Below are 19,739 nucleotides of genomic sequence, written 5' to 3'. Positions count from 1 at the left end.
TATCAATTTAGATTACTAAATATGGGCTGAAAAACCTAACCTTTTATCATGAGAAAAATATTTTGAATCCATGGGTCTTATCTATTGAGAAATTTAGATTAATATTGTTATTTTAAAATTAATTAAAAAAAAATATACTGTAGTTTGAAAACAATTTAGAGAAATATTATAGTTTTTTTTTTCTTTTTTTTTTAAAATTTCAGTAAGTCGAGTGTTGAAAACTCGACAAGTATGCAAGTCGAATATTGAAGATTCGACAAAGATATTTTATTATTTATTATTTTCGATTACCATTTTCATTTTATAAAATCGAAATGTAGTTTTTAAAAATATTTATGAAAATGTGACACTTTTAAAAATATTTAGAAAAACATCGAAATTTGTAATAATTACATTCTCTCTCCTCTTCTCTAGCAATTTCTTAGAATCTCGCTCACATTTTTCTCTCTTTCTTCTTCTCCTTTCTCTTTCTATCCCCTCTCAATCTTTCTTCTTCTTTATTTCACCATTTCTCTTCTTCATTTCTCCTTCATTTTTCATCAAATCAATTTAATTAACTATAAAACTCAAATATTATATGGGTCAATCGGCCTTGGATTTATTTTGTTAACTTTATTCAAAGTATAGTATTTACGAAAATTAAGGATACCAATACCGAGATTTTTAATTCAAGAACATATATGTTATCCAAAAAGAGGAAAAAAAGAGGAGAAAAATGTGTGTGTGTTCTTTTTGGGAGAAATGTGAACGTTTATAAACGTCAAAACCAAGAAAATATAAAATAGCATGTTATTATTATTATTTTTTATATATATATAGAAAAAATAACTATAAATTAAATGAGAAAATATTCAAAGGAAAGTTGTTGAAGTTCTTTATGAACCTTTTGAATTAACTAAACGTGGGGGTTGAAAACAAATGGATAAACCCTTACCAATAATAATAATAATAATAATAATAATAATAATAATAATAATGTGAAAATATACATATATGAAAGGAAATTAAAGGGACATATATTTTTTTATAGACAAAATACAGAGCACACTAATAAGGCAGTTGCATAAATGACCCTAAAAAAGACGAGAAAAATTAAAACAAACTTTGACGGATGAAAATGTGTTGTATTTTAAAAATATTTTCTTGTCCAAGATAAGTATTTTTTTTAATTAATTTGATTAATAACAAAGAAACGAGAATAGTATACTAATCCAATGATTATTAAATCTAATTTGTAGGTTATTAATGGTGACATGTTCTTTTAAATTTAGATTTTATTAATTTCAACCTTTCATTACTATGCAACCACGGTTAGTGATAACTCAATTGCTAAAGTCTTAATTTCAAGATTTGTTAATATTATTATTTATGTCAAAGACCAAACTAGATGATCTTCTTCTTTCATGAAGTAATAATGGTCATAAACTAATACCGATAATGAAAAATAACAACCAAATTCACGTTTAGAAGTAATTGCTATATACTCAGTTTTTTAAAGTTGGAAGTTCAAATTCTCATACCTCATTTTTTTGAAGTAAAATTATAAATTTAGTCCGTAAACTTAGTTTAGAGTTCTATTAGACATAAAAATACATATTTATATCTAATATACGTCAATTAATATTTTAAAAAATTTCAAATTTGTATTGAAAATACAAATACTTATGCTCATATAATCCCTCTGCCAACAATAGCACTTTCATTTCGTCTAGGTAAGGCCATCCTCTCTCTATATTCTAAAATAGTAATGGGATATTAACACAAATAAGAACACAGAAAGGGCAATTATATGTACAAATTTAGAGAATAAAAAGAGATTATAGATTATAGATTAGTCTTTAACTTTTCTAGCACAAAAGATAGCAGTGTTTGTCTGTTTCGTTTGAATGAACATAGTTTGTTCAATGAACTTAAAACTCCCTGTCAATGTTTTTGACTTCCTTTTTGCCTTGTTTGGTTTGCAAATTTTCAATGATTGATGGGGCTGTTGTGGGTTGGTATGGGAGGTGGGGAGTGTGCCTATATGTGTGTGGATGTTATGTAAAACTATGTTCTTTGTATTAGACCCAACAAACAATTCAAGAAAAAAAAAAGGAATCTAGAAAAGAACATTTCAATGTGTAAGGTGTGTTTGGAAGATGAAAAGTAGAAAAGAAAAGGAAGCACTTGAATTTAAAGGATTGTCCTTACTTGAACTCTGTCTTGTGAACTTTGTGGATCTTTTAACTGTAATGGCTCGACTTTCTATTATACTTTCTGGACACTACTACATACATGCATAAACTTGACAATATATATCTTGAAGAAATTTTTTTAAAAATGAAATAAAACCTTTCTTTTCATGAAAGAAAGGATAAAATCATAAAAGAAAACATTGTTCGGGGTACCCATAAACCACTTTAGAATAGATTAAATAAATAACTGACTAAAACAATCAAATAATTTAGATGTTTGACTCTAAACAAAACATAGCACTTTGAGAAAATCAGCAATGTCGAGACGTAATGCCCTTGTCACGGATTCTTCTTGTCATTCGCCGGTCTATCTTTACCTTTACCTGAAAAACATGAAGAGAAAGGAATGAGGATATAAATACCCAGTAAGCGACCCATGCTGAGCCCACTAGGTGAACTGTTAGCCTTCCTATCAGGATTCAAGTGCACATTACACATCGTAAGCATAAGCATAAGGGGCGGACCCAAAGGCATGTTTTCATAAGTAGTGACCCAGAGGGACACAATCATAGGCATAAGTGGTGATCCCAAGGGAGCACAGTAACATAAGCATAAGATGTGAGCCCCAAGGCTCACTGCATGCGATGTACATAGCCCGGTAAGAATTGTTGGGGTTGATGCCCTAAATCTCGTAGGGTCTTGTAGTTTGTAATTGTAATGTACAAATATTTTATTTATGCAATAAAATATGTGATGTTTTATTTTAAAATTAGTTGCATTAACCATAAACTAATAAACTAACATCCAGGATTATCTTGTTGCTTAAACATGTATGTAGAGACATATGAGTGGATCATGTTTAAGTGATAACTTAAATGGTCTATAGTAGATGGATAAAGTTGGATACCTTATCTTGGTGACACTACGAGTATGACCCGCGTTGTAAGTGTTACAATTGTTGTAAAATACTATAAATGATCTGATCCTGATTATGTATGTAGAGACATATGAGCAGGGATATTCTATATAAAGGAGTTTGTATAAGACCGAACCACGAAATGTTTTGTCTCATTATATAACGCCGTTCATAATAGAGACTTACATTTTACCAGGATGACCATATGTAACATGACCTGAATCTTGAGTGAGTTGTGGACTTCTGCCTATGAAGGCGGTCCTTTGATTTGTATGGGTGAGAATGGCCAGATTGTCGACTCAACAAGCCTACCATTTTGGAGATTCGTCTGATTGAGAAGCTGGGAACACAACTACACAAGAAGGAATTCACTCCTTTTCTAATGTCAGGGCAAGTAGATAAATTGCTCCCTTAAGGGCTGATTCCGGGGTTTGAACAATGTGACGTTACACACTCTCTTGGCCTGAGAGGGGTTCGATCATAGTTAAACTACGATTTATTGTTCATTAGAGGGATCTGTGGTACTTAAGGAGTTAGATGTAACTATAGGGGCAAAACGATAATTTTGGCCCATCTGTACTTACGAGCAATTTGTGAAAGGTCATCGTATTGTTGATTGGTTATATTCAATGGGCACAAAAATATATCTGTAGTACGAAGAGTGTAGCTATGGATCTTTAATGGAGTGCCCGACAGTTAATAGATGATGAATAATTTAATTAAAGAGTTTAATTAATTATTCACACACCGTTGGAGCTTCAAGCTACATGTCCATGAGGTCCCTTCAGTAGCTCAACGGGATTAAATGAGAATCAGTTTTTGGATTAATTTGAATTGTTCAAATTAATTGAGGGAATTAACTATATATGATATAATTAATTAATTTTTAATTATATGTGATATAATTACTATAATGTATTTGATATATTATAATATTAAGTATTTATGAGAGGAAATAAATATTTGAATATGATTCAAATATTAATTGGATTCATATAATTAAGTTTAATGTAAATGTGATTTATATTAAATGTCATTAGTGAGAGAAAAGAAGCTATAGGTTATATTGTATATGATACAATATTAAAACTATAGGTTATATGTAATATTTGATATAACATATAGTTTAATATATATTATATGATAAGTTAGCTATCATATTAATATATATATAATCAAATTAAATTAATTAATTATATTATAGTGATGGTGGGTTAATCATTCTGTATAATTCATGTGATGAATTCTATGTTGAATGTGATATGGATTAATGGATGTTTTCGGGATTGGGCATATAGATTCATCGCTTTATTTACAAAATTGTTTTTTAAGGTCCCATGTTTTGGGACATTAATTGCAATAGAGTCTTTAATTTTTGTAGGTTGAGTCGTTCGTGATATCCCTAACCTTTTTCTGGAGAATTTGAGGCATTTTTCATGGAGTTTCGAAGCTGTTTGAAACTGTACAGTTGGTGACTATACAGTAGCATTGGGATGCTGCGATGCGATGAATTAAAGAAAACTTTGTAGTGTTGCAACGCTAGGGCACGGTGTCATGACGCTCTGAGACAGAGTTTTCATTCGATTTAGCTCCAGTTCAGCTCCGGTTCGCGGACGGTTCTGGTCTACTGGTTCGATTCGATTCGTGGGTTCTCTATTCGGTGGTTTTAGGTTCATCTGGACCGGTTTCTGGTTTGGTTCGAGCAGTTCAAGGCTCGATTCACCTGTTTCGAACCTGATGGATAATTATCTTGTAATAGTTAGATTTTTTTAATAGGTGTCCAATCCCCGTCCATTAATTGCTTTTATATTATGCATGTGATGTATGATTTCATTTTATTATTGTATGCCATAACGTATGCCATATAGTATAAAATCCCACCATAGGTTATGCATTTAATTTCATGAATCATATTATAAATGTTATAATTTTAGATGCATGATTTAATTTTATAGCATCACTACAAGAATTTTGGTAATTCTTAACGACCGACGACCAAAAAATCGTCGGTGGTTTCTACCACTCTCGACGGTCTAGACAAGGGGTCTGGATAAAAATTTACTCCCAACGGTCCACGAACAGACCTTCGGGATTTCGAATTTGCCCGACGGTCCACGAGTAGAACGTCGGGCTTTTTAATCTCGCCCGATGGTAATAAAACATCGTTGGGCATTCTAAGCAAACCCAACGGTTACTACTCGACCATCGAGTGCGGTGTGCATAATCTATTGTGATTTGTTAAGCTCCCCCGACGGTGAGCACGAAAGCGTTGGCTTTTCTTTATAAAGCCCGATGACACCATGCAACCGTTGAGATTCCAAGTTTTAAAATAAATATTTAAAAGTTTTTATGGGAATCGGGGAATCATTGGCCGTCGGTGAGACAGGAATCGTCGGAATAGGTCGAACTCCCGACGATTTTTAGTTGACCGTTGAGATTTCTAAGAAATATAAAAAATATTTTTTTGGGAATTTGGGAAGGTTCTCACGAGGTGGTGTCAGGAAACCATCGGTCTTTATTGTATTCCTGACGGACTTCAGTCAACCGGGGATTTTAATTTTCCTTTTGAGAATTGGTGATTTTCTGCTGACGGTGGTGTCAGAAAATCGTCGGTCTTTATTGTATTCCTGACGGTGTTCAGTCAACCATTAGGGATTCTAATTTTTGTTTGGGAATTGGTGATTTTCTACCGACAGTCGTGTTAGAAAACCATCAGGCTTGGTAAGTTTGGCCGACGGTTTGGAGGTGACCATCGGGATTGCTTACACATATCCCGACGGTAGCAGACAACCGTCGGGAAAAATGTGATTTAAATCCCCGATTCTTCTTCTTCCATCTTCTGCCGATTCTTCTTCTTCTTCTTCTTCCTCTAGCCGTCGTTCTTCCTCTCGCTGTCCACTGCCATTCATTCCTCTTATCGTCCATTCGTCCCCTCTGACAGTCGTTCCCGTCCGCTTGTTCCTTCTGGTAGTCGTCCGTTCGTCCCCTCATCGAAAAGGTAACTCCGTTCGTTCCCTGGCCGTCCGTTGGTTCCCCATCTCGCTCGTTGGTTCATTCTCTCACTGTCCGTCATCGTCTCTGATTTCCCTCCTCGCCGGAAAGGTAACTCTTTTTTACTTATTTACTTAATATTCTTGGTATTCTTGGTATTGCGTACTTCCATAAACAAATGGTTGATTGTAATGATGTTAGTGATTTTTTAAGTAGAAATAAATTTGTTGGAATTGGATGTTGAGTTTTTGTTTATTAAATGGTTGATTGTAATGTAGATTTGTTGTGGATCATAGAATGAGAGTACTCTGTTAGCTAAAGAATAATTCAATTCTGTATCATGTGATTTCCTCTGTTTCTGTAGATAGCCAATGGACTATGGTAGTTTTTTTTCTTGCTAGATTTCTCGCTAAATGAAGTTGTGTCAATAACTTAGGATATTCGAGTTAGTTTATGGGGAGATTTGATTAACTCTATACAATAGTTTAGTATTGAGAATAGGGGATGTTTTCTGTATTCTTTAGTTTCTGAACTACTTATTCTTCATACATATATGAAGCTAAACATTATCAATTCTTATGATAGGACTTCAACTAGCACTATCATAAGAATGATAGCACTAACATTGATTTTGTCATCAATTTGGCTTCAACTATAAATCTCTATCTGATTGGATATCATTTGGTCGTCTTTACAATAATTTGGCTTCAACCTCTAGAACTTCAACTAGCATTTTGAAACTATATCCAAACATCTCAAGCCTTGAGATCTACTTTTATAAGAGAAAATTGTATAGGATCAAAAGAGGAATAAGGATATATTTAGGATCGATTCTAAAATAGTTAAAATAACTTTTGTCATTTTCAAAATCACACTTAAATGTACTTTTAATCATTCAAAACCACGAACAAGAAGTAAATAAAATGAAATTAAAAGTTAGAAATTGGAACTATATGTTCTAATATAACTAATTGTCTAAATCATACAGGTTCAATTTATTGAATATATTATTAAGAATAGATAAAGAGTGGATTAAGATTAGGAACAAGTTATCAACTGAGTATGCAGAAGGAGTATATCGATTCCTTGATGTTGCAAAACTTCATGTTAATAATTTAGGAAAAACAAGATGTCCATGCAGAAAATGTATGAATGCTAGGTGGGAGCCAATAGATGGAGTTGAAGACATTTATTCATTAATGGAATTTCTCTATCTTATCATCAATGGGTATATTATGGAGATCTAGTCGACTTGTCTAGGGGACACGATAGTCACACATCTCAATCGGCACATGATGATGGATTAAGAACGACAGAGATGAATATCATAGATGAAGAAAATGAAATTTTGAATATTATAAATGATCTACAGTGTCCCATTGCTGAGTAAATGAAGAAGAAAACGAGGATGAGATGCAGACCAATGCCCAAGAAAGAGATAACAATTCAAGCTTATTTGAAGACTTAATGAATGAAGCATGCAACCAGTTGTACCCTGGTTACAAATTTCTCGTCATTGTTGTTCTTGGTGAAGTTGATGCATATTAAGGTTTTTAGCGGTTGGACTAACAAGTTGTTTTATTTGTTACTTGAATTGGTAAAAGAAGCATTTCCCATTGGAGCATCTATACCCAGTTCATTTTATAAAGCTAAAATAAAATTACATGACTTAGGACTTGGTTATGAGTGTATTCATGCTTGCAAATACGATTGCATCCTATACTGGAAAGAATTTTTTGATTTGGAACAGTGTCCAGTATGTAGTGAATCTCGGTACAAAGTTGAATCTGGAAAAAGTAAAAAGATTCCACATAAAATTTTGTATTTGACTGCATTGGTTTATTAACTAACCTTTTGTATTTGCCAGTCAAGCCAAACAAGTGTTTTACATCAACGATCCTAAATATGGTAATAATTGGAAGGTGGTGCAAGTAGTCCAAAACAAGCGTGTGTGGGACATGCCAGAAGCAGAAAAACGTGAGAATGACCAACATGAGTTGTTAGAAGTGGTGAATAGTATTACTTGTACAATCGATGAATCAATGAATGATATCAGTTTATGTAGAGTTGATGTTGATCCTACAGTTGTAGAATGAATAATTCAGCGAATTGATGATGACTTCATAAATGACGAGGAAGAGGATGTTCAATCATCTTCTAATAAGAGTTTGAGTTTCGATGAACATCTTAATGATACAGAATAAGCATGTAAATATGTATTTTCTCCATGAGCATGTAGGTTAAAAACTTGTTTCTTTTCCATTTCATAGCTTACATATTGTTGTATAACATATATATTATTGTTTACACAGGAACAATGGTAGGTCATACTGATGAGGAGGCAATACTAGAGTTCTTACAGTCCGAGCCCGTTGGCGCATCATCCTCTGTGGGAGATAATATAGGTTATTTTAGAGTCACATTTTTATATAAACTAATGTTTCATTAAACCAACGACGTATAATTTTTGCAGACTCTGGTAATACTACTAGGGCTGGACGTGGATACTCCAGAAATGTTGATCTGGATAAATATGTTCAACAATTCGGGAGAATTCCTATCGAGATTGACCCTGAATGGCATAAACCAACATGCAACAATGCAACGAGGTTTAGCAATGCTATTAATACCAACATTCGAGAATCTTTTTTCGTTCGTTATGGATCATGGAGAGAGGTACCAATAGAAACACGAAAGCTTGTTAAGGGTCGATTATTGGCAAGATGGTCAATTTATATTTTACAAATTATTTATGCATCGACTTCCATACTAATTAGTTTTTCTTTTTTGTCTTAATTCAGAATCATTTTGTGTTAGACTTGACCAGCAAACTGGTTAATGATTTCATCAATGAATAGATGAAAAATTCGTTCAAAGAGTATAGGGGAAAACTACACAAACACTATAAGAAATATGCAAGTCCTGAAGAGGCGAGCACACCCACCTAATCGCCTGAAGGACAACATAGAGGATTGACACTTTCTATGCAACAAGTTTGAATCTGCCAACTGGAAAGTAATAATTTTTGTGTTTTTTTTTTTACTTACTTCTCAATTACTCTAACGAAGTTTAATTTCTCATTTTCTTAGAAAGTGGTAGAGACGAACCAGAGGAATAGGTTAGCCTTAAAGTACACCCATACAGCTGGTTCTAAAACTTTTATACGCATAGAATCCACGGTAAGTTGGATAAAGTATAATTTTTACAGCTGGTTAAAGTACACTCATCTTAATATCTCATTTTCTTGTGAATTTTTTTACAGAAAGGACCCGATGGTGAACCAATGGACCTAGTGGATTTATTTAGGTAAACACACTGTAGAAGTGATAACTCTTTTGTTAATTAGTCTGCGAATGATGCATATGTAAGTTTTTATTCCTCAATGTAACTTTATTCATATACAACAATAATTAGTTTTAATTATTTATGTAGAGTCAAATGGTTGAGCCGAGAGAATCCTCCCCCCAAGAAGAGTATAAATGAATATCAGATGAGGAAATATGTGAGTAGGTGTTGGGCCCAAGAGTGGGCCTTGGTAGGACACCGAAGGGTAAAAAAGTGAAAAAATCTAGGGGATCATCGTCCAGTGCATCTTCATTAAGAATTATAGAGAAGCAACAACAAGTGATAGACTTCTTAAAGGCTAAATTGGCTAGATTATATTAATAGGATGCCAAAAGACAAGCCGAAATGGAGGATATGAAAGCTATGCTCTTACAGCTCATGAAAGATAGATCGAACTAGGTATGAGCTCTTCAACTTTCGTAGTAAACTTAATTGTAAGATTGTACATGTTGTTATCTTGCAGTTATGGTAACAACATAGGCGTATAGTTATGTAAAGTATAGTTAATGCTGTTATCCTGAAGTTGAGTTTGAATTTTATTTTATGCTAAATTAGATGATTGTGTATGTGTTGTTATCCTGCAGTTATGGTAACAACATAAACGTATAGGTGTTTCAAATGGTTTGTATATTACGATTGAGAATAAGTTTAGGGAATGGGGGGGGGGGGGGGGGGGGGGAGGGGGGGTATTTCAGTTGATTGTGTTAGTTAATTTATTTTAGTTTATTTGTTTCGGTTGAATGTGTAAGTTAGTTTGTTTATTACCATTGAGAATATTTTTTTTGGGGGGGAGGAGGGAGGAGGGAGGAGGTGTGTTTCAGTTGATTATGTAAGTTAGTTTGTTTATTACCGTTGAGAATAATTTTGGAGGGTGGGGGAAGGGGGGGGGGTATTTCAGTTGATTGCATATCTATATTTAAGTACAAGTATGTTAAGTTTAAGTTATGATTGAGTTGGTTTGTTGGTTTGTTGGTTTATTTATGACTGAGTTCTTGGTTTGTAGGTTTCTTTATGATTGAGGTAACTTGGTTTGTTTAGTTGAGATTGATATATTATTAAGCATTAAACTTATTTAAATTTGTATTTTGTAGGTATCTGGAGATTTTTGTTGAAGATACATCTCTAGGCAAGAAACGTATTTAGGTTTTACATTGTTATCGTGTAATTGTGGATGTAATTGTGGATGTTATAGAACTCGTGGATTGAGGTTTTCAATATATTATTAATCTATTATGGATATTTACTTCATTTTGGCAATCTTAATTTACTTGATTGATATTTATAAGATTCAAACAGGTATGACATTTGGATAAAAAAAACAGATCTAAAAAAAAGAATAACAGATTTAAAGAGATATTTAAATCTGTTTATTTATTTATTTCAAGAATTCTCGACGGCAAGGAGTCGAGCAACGAACTCCCGATGGTGACTACATACTGACTAGATTTAAAACTATCCCGACAGTCTCTATGCATCATCGGGATAAAGACATCGCCCGACGGTCGCTAACCATCAGGCGTTAAAGCTCTCCCAGCGGTCTACATCACTGTTGGTCGAAATTGAGAAGCTCAACGACGTCAAAACCCATCGAGATAAAAACTAATCCCGACAGTTCAGAAGACCGTTAGGTTGATCGTAAATGCCGACACTCGATCGTCGAGCAAAAGCTTAAATCCCGACGATCGGCCGTCGGTCTTTGTTCCTTTTTCCTGACGGCTTCCTTTTGGGTCGAGGAAAACCCCATTCTTATCCGTCGAGATAATTCTTTTTTCCTACGGCAGGGCATCCCAATCGTCGAGAAAGGTTTCCTCGATGATGGTACCCCGACGGTGTTACCGACGACTTCTTTGCCGTCGAAAAAGGTTGGCACGATAGTAATTGTTACTTCTCCCGACGGCCGCGACCGTTGGGATTCAACCAAATTCTTGTAGTGCATGCTCATGTATCATATAATATAAATGTTATAATATATGCATGCATGCATTAATAGCATATCCATGCATCATTTATATTATAATTGTTATAATATATGATTCAATAAATGTATGGATGTATGCTATAGTATGTTTTATTACCTAATTATATAAATGTTATATATGTAAGTAATGAAATGAACTGCATGAAGCATGACACTACCTTAGATAATTTATAAATGTTATAATTTACTAAAGTATGTCAAAGCATGCAATGTATGTTTTAATTTTTTCATTTGTTTATAATGATTATAACTAAATAAAATTAGAAATTAAAATTGATAATTTGGAATTGCATGCAAACCTTAGGATAAAATCATCTTTTAAAATTGTTTCAAAACATGATTCAGATAGACCAAAGATCATGTTTCTAATGAGAATAGAAATTTAAGTTTAATCTTTTAATCGGTATAATAAGATTAAATTGATTCGTAATAAAAGATTAACTTTGTAACAAATATATCTATAAAGGACCTTTTGTCTATGGCTAGTTCTGCCTAAGCTGTGGTATTTAAGTTGACGGAAACATAACACCCCTACTTGGGAATTTACCTAGAAAGGTGAATTAGATAAATTTGTTACAAGCATGCAATGTTTGATTAAAGTTTGTTAAAGCGTATAATAAACCTTAATAAAAGTTATTTAACTATCCAAAGGCAAGTGTTGTATTTGAGCAAATTAAATATTCACTTAATTAAAATCAGTAGCCGGATTTTCCTAAGTTAATTAACCCTAGATAAAATACTCAGTGGGAGGAAAATAAGATATATGATACTTCATTTTTCCTTTTCATGTTTCTCCCTAAAAGTTCACACCGTGAAATCTATACTCGGCCTTGAGGCACCTCGAGTGTCCCCCTACAGATGACATTTTTATAAATCAATATGAAGGTGAATGGAGAGAGTGTTTATATTAAGTGGGAATGGGACGTGTGACAACACATCCCTCGGTCTCTCTCATTAGTTTGAAGTAAAGTTTCGTGATGCCCTCGTGGCACCTTGAATGTCCCCCTATAGGATGGAATTTTTGTATGACGTTTAATTCAAACTCCAATAATGGATAACGTTACTTTAGTTTCATGTCCTAATCGGTTTTTTCCTAGGTTGGCTCATTGGGGCGGAACTCTAAGACCTAAAATGAGGGGTTATACTTACAAGAATTGTTAAGTGAGTTTAACAAATTCTGAACGGAACAATGGTGACTAATAGTGATAGTAACAAGGAGTTGTTCTGTTTATTAGAGATTGTCTCATTTCAGTGAAGAGGCGCCTGATCACCCTACAATGACTTTTGTCCTGCTTCACTGAAATGTCATTGTAAAATAGATGTCACTTAGGGTACATTAGATTATTTTGCTAAAAATTGATTAGTTGTCTTGATGATTTAATGCAATTAGACTAATTATAAATAATTGTATGGTTTCAGTAATATTTAAATATGACTTTTGCTACCCTAAATTTACTCTCCACTGACAAACTAACGGGAAAAAATTAAACTTCATGGAAAAATACGATCAACACAATCCTTATTATCGATGACCTTTGTTTTGTCCTTATTGGGGGCTGTCCTCCCATTCCAGCTCTTAAAGCTGCTTGAGATGTTCAAGAAGCATACGAGTGATGGACACGGGAAAATGAGAAGGCCCAAGCGTACATCTTAGTAAGCCTTTCCGAAGTCTTAGCCAAGAAGCATGAGCCCATACTCACGACCCATGAGATTATGGAGTCCCTGAAGGGAATGTTCGGACAACCGTTCACATAACTCAGGCACCACGCTCTCGAACACATCTTCAATGCCCGTATACAAGAAGAGACATCTGTTCAAGAACATATTCTCAACATGATGGTCCACTTCAACGTGATGGAGATGAATGAGTCCGTCATCGATGAAGTCAATCAGATTAGTTCTGAAATCTTTACCTGAAAGTTTCCTATAGTTCTATAGTAATGCTATTATGAATAGAATTGACTACAACTTGACCATCTTGCTCAACGAGCTACAAACCTTCTAAACCTTGATGAAAACCAAGGAACAGAAGGGTGAAGCAAATGTTGCTTCATCCTTTGAAAAGTTCCACAGAGGTTCGACCTCTGGGACAAAGTCTGTGCCTTCTTCTTCCAGCACCAAAAAGTGGAAGAAGAAGAAAGGTGGAAAGAGAAAGGCTAACTCACCAGCTGCTGCCCAAAAGGGTAAGAAAGCCAAGGTTGCAAAGGGAATCTATTTCCATTACAACCAGAAGGGACATTGGAAGAGGAACTGTCCCAAATACTTGACGGAAAAGAAGAAGACGAAGTAAGGTAAATATGATTTTCTTGTTTTGGAAATCTGTTTAGAATGATGATTCGGCCTAGATAATTGATCCGGACGCCAGTAACTAGGTTTATTCTTCATGTCAGGGAATTAGTTCCTTGCGACAACTGAAAGCTGGGGAGATGACGATGAGGGTGGAACTGGGCACGTCGTCTCGGCTGTGGCAGTGAGAGGTCTCCAATTAACTTTACAGAATAGATATATTTTGTTAGAAAATGTATATGTAGTTCCTAGTTTGAAGAGGAACTTAATTTTTTTGTAAAGTGTTTACTTGAACAATCATATTGTATAAATTTCTCTATAAATAAAGTGTTTATTTCAAAGAATGGTGTCAATATTTGTTCTGTTGAACTGGAAAACAACCTTTATGTGCTAAGACATTAGCAACTAAAGCCCTCTATAACATTGCAGTGTTTAAAACTGCGGTAACTCAAAATAATAGACTTAGAATTTCTCCTAAAGAAAATGCCTAACTTTGGCACTTGAAATTATGATACATCAATCTCAATAGGATTGAAAGGTTGGTGAAGCATGGACTTTTAAGCGAGTTAGAAGAAAATTCTTTACCTGTGAGTGAGTCATGCCTTAAAGACAAAATGACTAAAAGACCTTTTACTGGAAAATATCACAGGGCCAAAGAACCCTTAGAGCTAGTACATTCAGATGTTTGTGGTCCGATGAATGTAAAATCAAGATGATGGTTTGAATATTTCATCATCTTTATTGATGATTATTCGAGATATGGGTATGTTTATTTAATGCAACATAAGTCTGAATCCTTTGAAAAGTTCAAAGAGTTCAAGGCAGAAGTTGAAAATGCATTAAATAAAACAATTAAGATATTTCGATCTGATCGAGGTGGAGAGTTTTTGGATCTAACATTCTAAAACTATTTGATAGAATATGGAATTGTATCCCAACTCTCAGCACCTGGTACACCTCAATAGATGGTATATCAAAAAAGAGAAATCAGACCCTTTTGGACATGGTTCGATCTATGATGAGTTACGTTTCCTTACCTAATTTGTCTTGGGGTTTTACAGTACAGATTGCAGCGTATATTTTGAACTGTGTTCCATCCAAAAGTGTTACGAGAACACCCTTGAAGTTATGGAATGGTCGTAAAACTAGTTTATGTCATTTTGGAATTTGGGACTTCCTAGCATATTGGCTTGAGGAAAATTCTAAGAAACTGGAACCTTGTTCGAAACTGTGCCTATTTGTAGGCTACCCAAAGGAAGGAGAGGTAGTTATTTCTTCGACCTTAAAGAAAAAATAAAGTGTTTTTATCGACAAAGCCTACTTTTTTGAAAGAATACCATATAAGGGAGCACAAGCCCCACAATAAGATTGTGTTGAATGAACTTTCCAAGGAATCTACTAATCTTCAACAAGAGTTGTTGAAGAACCCAACATCTCAACAAGAGTTGTTGAAGTTGGATCATCTAGTGTGTTAAATCCACCTCAAATGTTAAGGAAGCCTCGATACAGTGGAAGGATTGCGAACCCACCTATCCGTTACATGGGTTTAACAGAAATCTTAGCTATAGTAGCTGACGGAGATGTTACATTGTCTTACAAGAAGGCAATGGAGGATGTTGACAATGATGAGTGGATCAAAGCTATAGATCTCGAAATGGAGTCGATGTACTTCAATTCAGTTTGGGTTCTTGTAGATCTACCTGATAGGGTTATATCCATAGGTTGCAAATGGATGTATAAGAGGAAACGGGATGCTGATAGAAAGATGCAAACATTCAAGACTAGACTAGTGGCAAAGAGTTATACCCAAGTTGAGGGAGTTGACTATGAGGAGACTTTCTCACCTGTTGCCATGCTAAAGTCTATCAGGATTCTCCTGTCCATTGCCTCTTATTATGACTATGAGATTTGGCAAATGGACATCAAGACTGCCTTTTTGAATGGCAATCTTGAGGAGACCATTTATATGGAGCAGCTCGAGGGATTCATAACTCAAGTTCAAGAGCAAAAAGTCTGTAGATTTAATTGGTCCATTTATGGACTGAATGAAGCTTCTCAATCTTGGAACATAAGGTTTGATACTACGATCAATCTTATGGCTTTGATCATAATGTTGATGAGCCTTGTGTATACAAGAGGATCATTAATAGTTCATTAGCTTTCCTAGTGTTATATGTAGACGATATCCTACTCATTGGGAATGATGTAGGTCTACTGACTGAAGTTAAGAACTGGATAGCGACCCAATTCCAAATGAAAGATTTGGGAGAGGCTCGATTTGTTTTAGGAATTTAGATCTTTAGAGATTGAAAGAATAAAACACTAGTTCTGTCTCAAGCATCATACATTAACAATATGCTTGTCAAGTATTCGATGCAGAACTCCAAGAGAGTTTTATTACCTTTCAGGCATGGAGTTGTATTGTCATAGAAACAGTGTCCTAAGACACCTCAAGAGGTTGAGGAAATGAGACGAATCCCCTATGCATCAACTATTAACAGCCTAATGTATTGATGTTATGTACTCAACCTAACATCTACTATGCAGTGGGGATAGTCAGTAGATATCATTCTAATCCAGGATATGATCATTGGACCGTCGTTAAGAATATCCTCAAGTATCTATGTAGAACGAGTGACTACATGCTTGTGTATAGTTCTAAGGATCTGATCCTTATAGGATACACAGACTCTGATTTTTCAGACTGATAAGGATTCTAGGAAATCCACATCAGGATCAATGTCCACTCTTAACGGAGGAGCAGTAGTCTGAAGAAGCACCAAGCAAGGGTGCATTACTGACTCCACTATGGAGGCTGAGTATGTAGCGGCTTGTGAAGCTACGAAGGAAGCTGTTTAGTTCAAGAAATTCTTGATTGATCTAGAAGTCGTTCTGTCAAAGTCCATCACACTTTATTGTGATAATAGTAGTGCTGTGGCTAATTCCTAAGAGCCCAGGAGTCACAAAAGCAGAAAACACATAGAGTGGAAGTATCATCTCATCCAAAAGATTGTGCATCAAGGGAACATGATCATCGCACAGATAGCTTCGGAGCATAATGTTGCTGATCCATTTACAAAGACCATTATGGCTAAGGTCATCTACAGAGTATGAGTCCATGGGACAAGCCACGTTTAGACTAAGGCAAGTGGGAGATTTTTATTGGGCGTGTTGTGCCCTAGTTTATTGATTTGTGTACTTTGTATTTTAGTTTCACTTTTACATTATACACCTCACTAGCTTTAGATCAAGTGGGAGATTATTGGGGTTGATGCCCTAAATCTCATAGGGTCTTATAGTTTGTAATTGTATTATACAAACATTTTATTTATGTAATAAAATATATATAGTTTGTAATTGTATTCTAAAAATATTTTATTTATGCAATAAAATATATGATGTTTTATTTCATTTTTTTTAGTTGCATTAACCACAAACCAATAAACTAACATCCAAGGTTATCTTATAGCTTAAACATGTATGTAGAGACATATGGGTGGATCATGTTTAAGTGATAACCTAAATGGTCTGTAGTAGATGGATAAGACTGGATACCTTATCCTGGTGACAATACGAGTATGACCCACTTTGTAGATGTTACAATTATTGCAAAGTGCTAAAAATGATATGATCCTGATTATTCATGTGGAGACATGTAAGCAGGGATATTCTATACAAAGGAGTTTGTATAAAATCGGATCACGAAATGTTTAGTCCTATTATATACTGTTGTTCATAATAGAGACTTACATTTCACTAGGATGACCATAGGTAACATGACCTAAATCCTAAGTGAGTTGTGAACTCCTGCCCATGAGAGCAGTCCTTTGATTTGCATGGGTGAGAGTGGTCAGATTGTCGATTCAATAAACCTACCATTTTGGGGATTCGTCTGATTGGGGAGCTGAGAACACAACTACACAAGAGGAAATTCCCTCCTTCTCCAATGTTAGGGCAAGTAGATAAATTGCTACCTTTAGGACTAATCCGGGCCTTGAACAATGTGACACCACACCCTCTCCTGGCCCGAGAGGGGTTTGGTCATAGTTGGACTATGATCTATTGTTCATTAGAGGGATCAATGGTACTTAAAAAGCTAGATGTAACTGTAGGGGCAAAATGGTAATTTTGGTCCAGTTGTACTTACGAGCATTTTGTGAAGGGTCATCGTACTGTTGACTGGTTATATCCAATGGATATAGAAATATATCTATAATGCGAATAGTGCAACTGACAGTATTTAGTGGAGTGCCCTTCAGTTAACAAATGGTGAATAATTCAATTAAAGAGTTTAATTAATTATTCACATATCGTTGGAGCTTCAAGCTACAGGTCCATGAGATCCCCTCGATAGCTCAATGGGAATTAATGAGAATCAGTTTTTGGATTAATTTGAATTATTCAAATTAATTGACAGAATTAATTAATTATATGTGATATAATTAAGTTAATATAGTTATATGTAATATAATTACTATATTGTATTTGGTTCATTATAATATTAAGTATTTATGAGAGAAAATAAATATTTGAGTATGCTTCGAATATTAATTATATGAATTGGATTCATATAATTAAATTTAATACAAATAAGATTTATATTAAATGTCATTAGTGAGAGAATAGAAACTATAGGTTATATTGTATATGATACAATATAGAAACTATAGGTTATATGTTATTTTTAATATAACATAATATAACATATAGTTTAATACATATTATATGATAAGGTAGATAAGGTAGTTATCATATAAATATATATATTAATTGATTTATTAAATAAATTAATTATTTAATTTATTTAAAATCAAATTTTGGGAGATCTTTCTCTCCAGGACGTGTTAGTGGGAGGAGGAGTTATCATCTTTTCCTTGTTTGATTTTTACAGAAACCAAGAGACAGAAGTGAACGTTTTTCTGTTTTTTCTTCTACTCAATCAATCCTCCCTCTCCTCTCCTCCCTCTCAATTCCCTCTCATCCAAAATAGCTTAAGCCCTACTCCTCCTGGATTCTCATCTAGAGATACCAAGGTAGCCATTCGTGGTGGTGTTCATCGATTCGAGGTAAGGGTTCTGAACCCTAATTTATTTTTCCTGTTTTTGTTAAAAGCATGCTGTATTATTTTTGTTGAATGCATAAGTTTTGTTCTGTTTACTGTAAAATTTGGAAAAATTGGGACGATCCGCTTCCGCTCAAGGACCCTTAATTGGATCCTTTATGTATATGTGACTCGAGCTACTTCAACTCTGCTATAGCAACCCTTTACTATCTACACAAGCTCTATTCTCTAGGTTGGCCCTTGTACTAGTGGCAATCTTAAAAGATTTAACTTACTTTACTATTACTAGCACCAAACTGTTGTCTCCTTCAAGGAATATTACTTTTCTCTTTTCTATCAGCATGACGGTTTCACTAGTTTCTAACTTATGCCCAAAGTCAACATCTTCCAAACTTCTCCAATAAGTTCAATTATGTACCTTTTTATTGGTAAGGCCACATCGTTCCATATCAATAGTTCCTACAAACTAATGTTACTTCAACTCTCTTTAAAAGGTTATTTCCTTGTTGTCCTTGTCTGACTTCTTATGTCAGGAAAAAAAATATTCTCACGTTAAAGATGAGCTTCACAATCAACAACCTAAACAAACTATCTTTTCAACAAACAAATACTAAGGTTCAAAATTGTATGTAACTTCAATATGCTTAAACCAACGCCAAGGCTATAAAACACCAAAATCTTTTCTTAGCAAGTCAACCCAAACTCATGTACTTGTAGTCTCAAAACGGTAACTTCCTTTTATCTTCTTAAAGTAGTAAATTCTTTCTAAATACTTCGATTTTCCTCACAGTCATCTTTGTTAAGGCCAACAAAATCAAGGTGTTCTTTTTCACTTTCCAAGTGAAACAAAATCTCTATACCAAAACATGGGACTATTTACAACTCTTTTATAATCTACAATCAAAATCTTAAGTTCAACCTTTAGCAAGGTAATCTTCACAAGTTGATATTGCTTTTAACTTCAAATACCCATCCTTTCTCTTGAGT

The sequence above is a fragment of the Benincasa hispida genome, chromosome 7 (assembly GCF_027475165.1).
Source record: "Benincasa hispida cultivar pf3 chromosome 7, pf3_genome.v1.1, whole genome shotgun sequence".
Taxonomy (NCBI): Eukaryota; Viridiplantae; Streptophyta; class Magnoliopsida; order Cucurbitales; family Cucurbitaceae; genus Benincasa; species Benincasa hispida.
Note: the sequence above shows the minus strand (reverse complement) of the source record.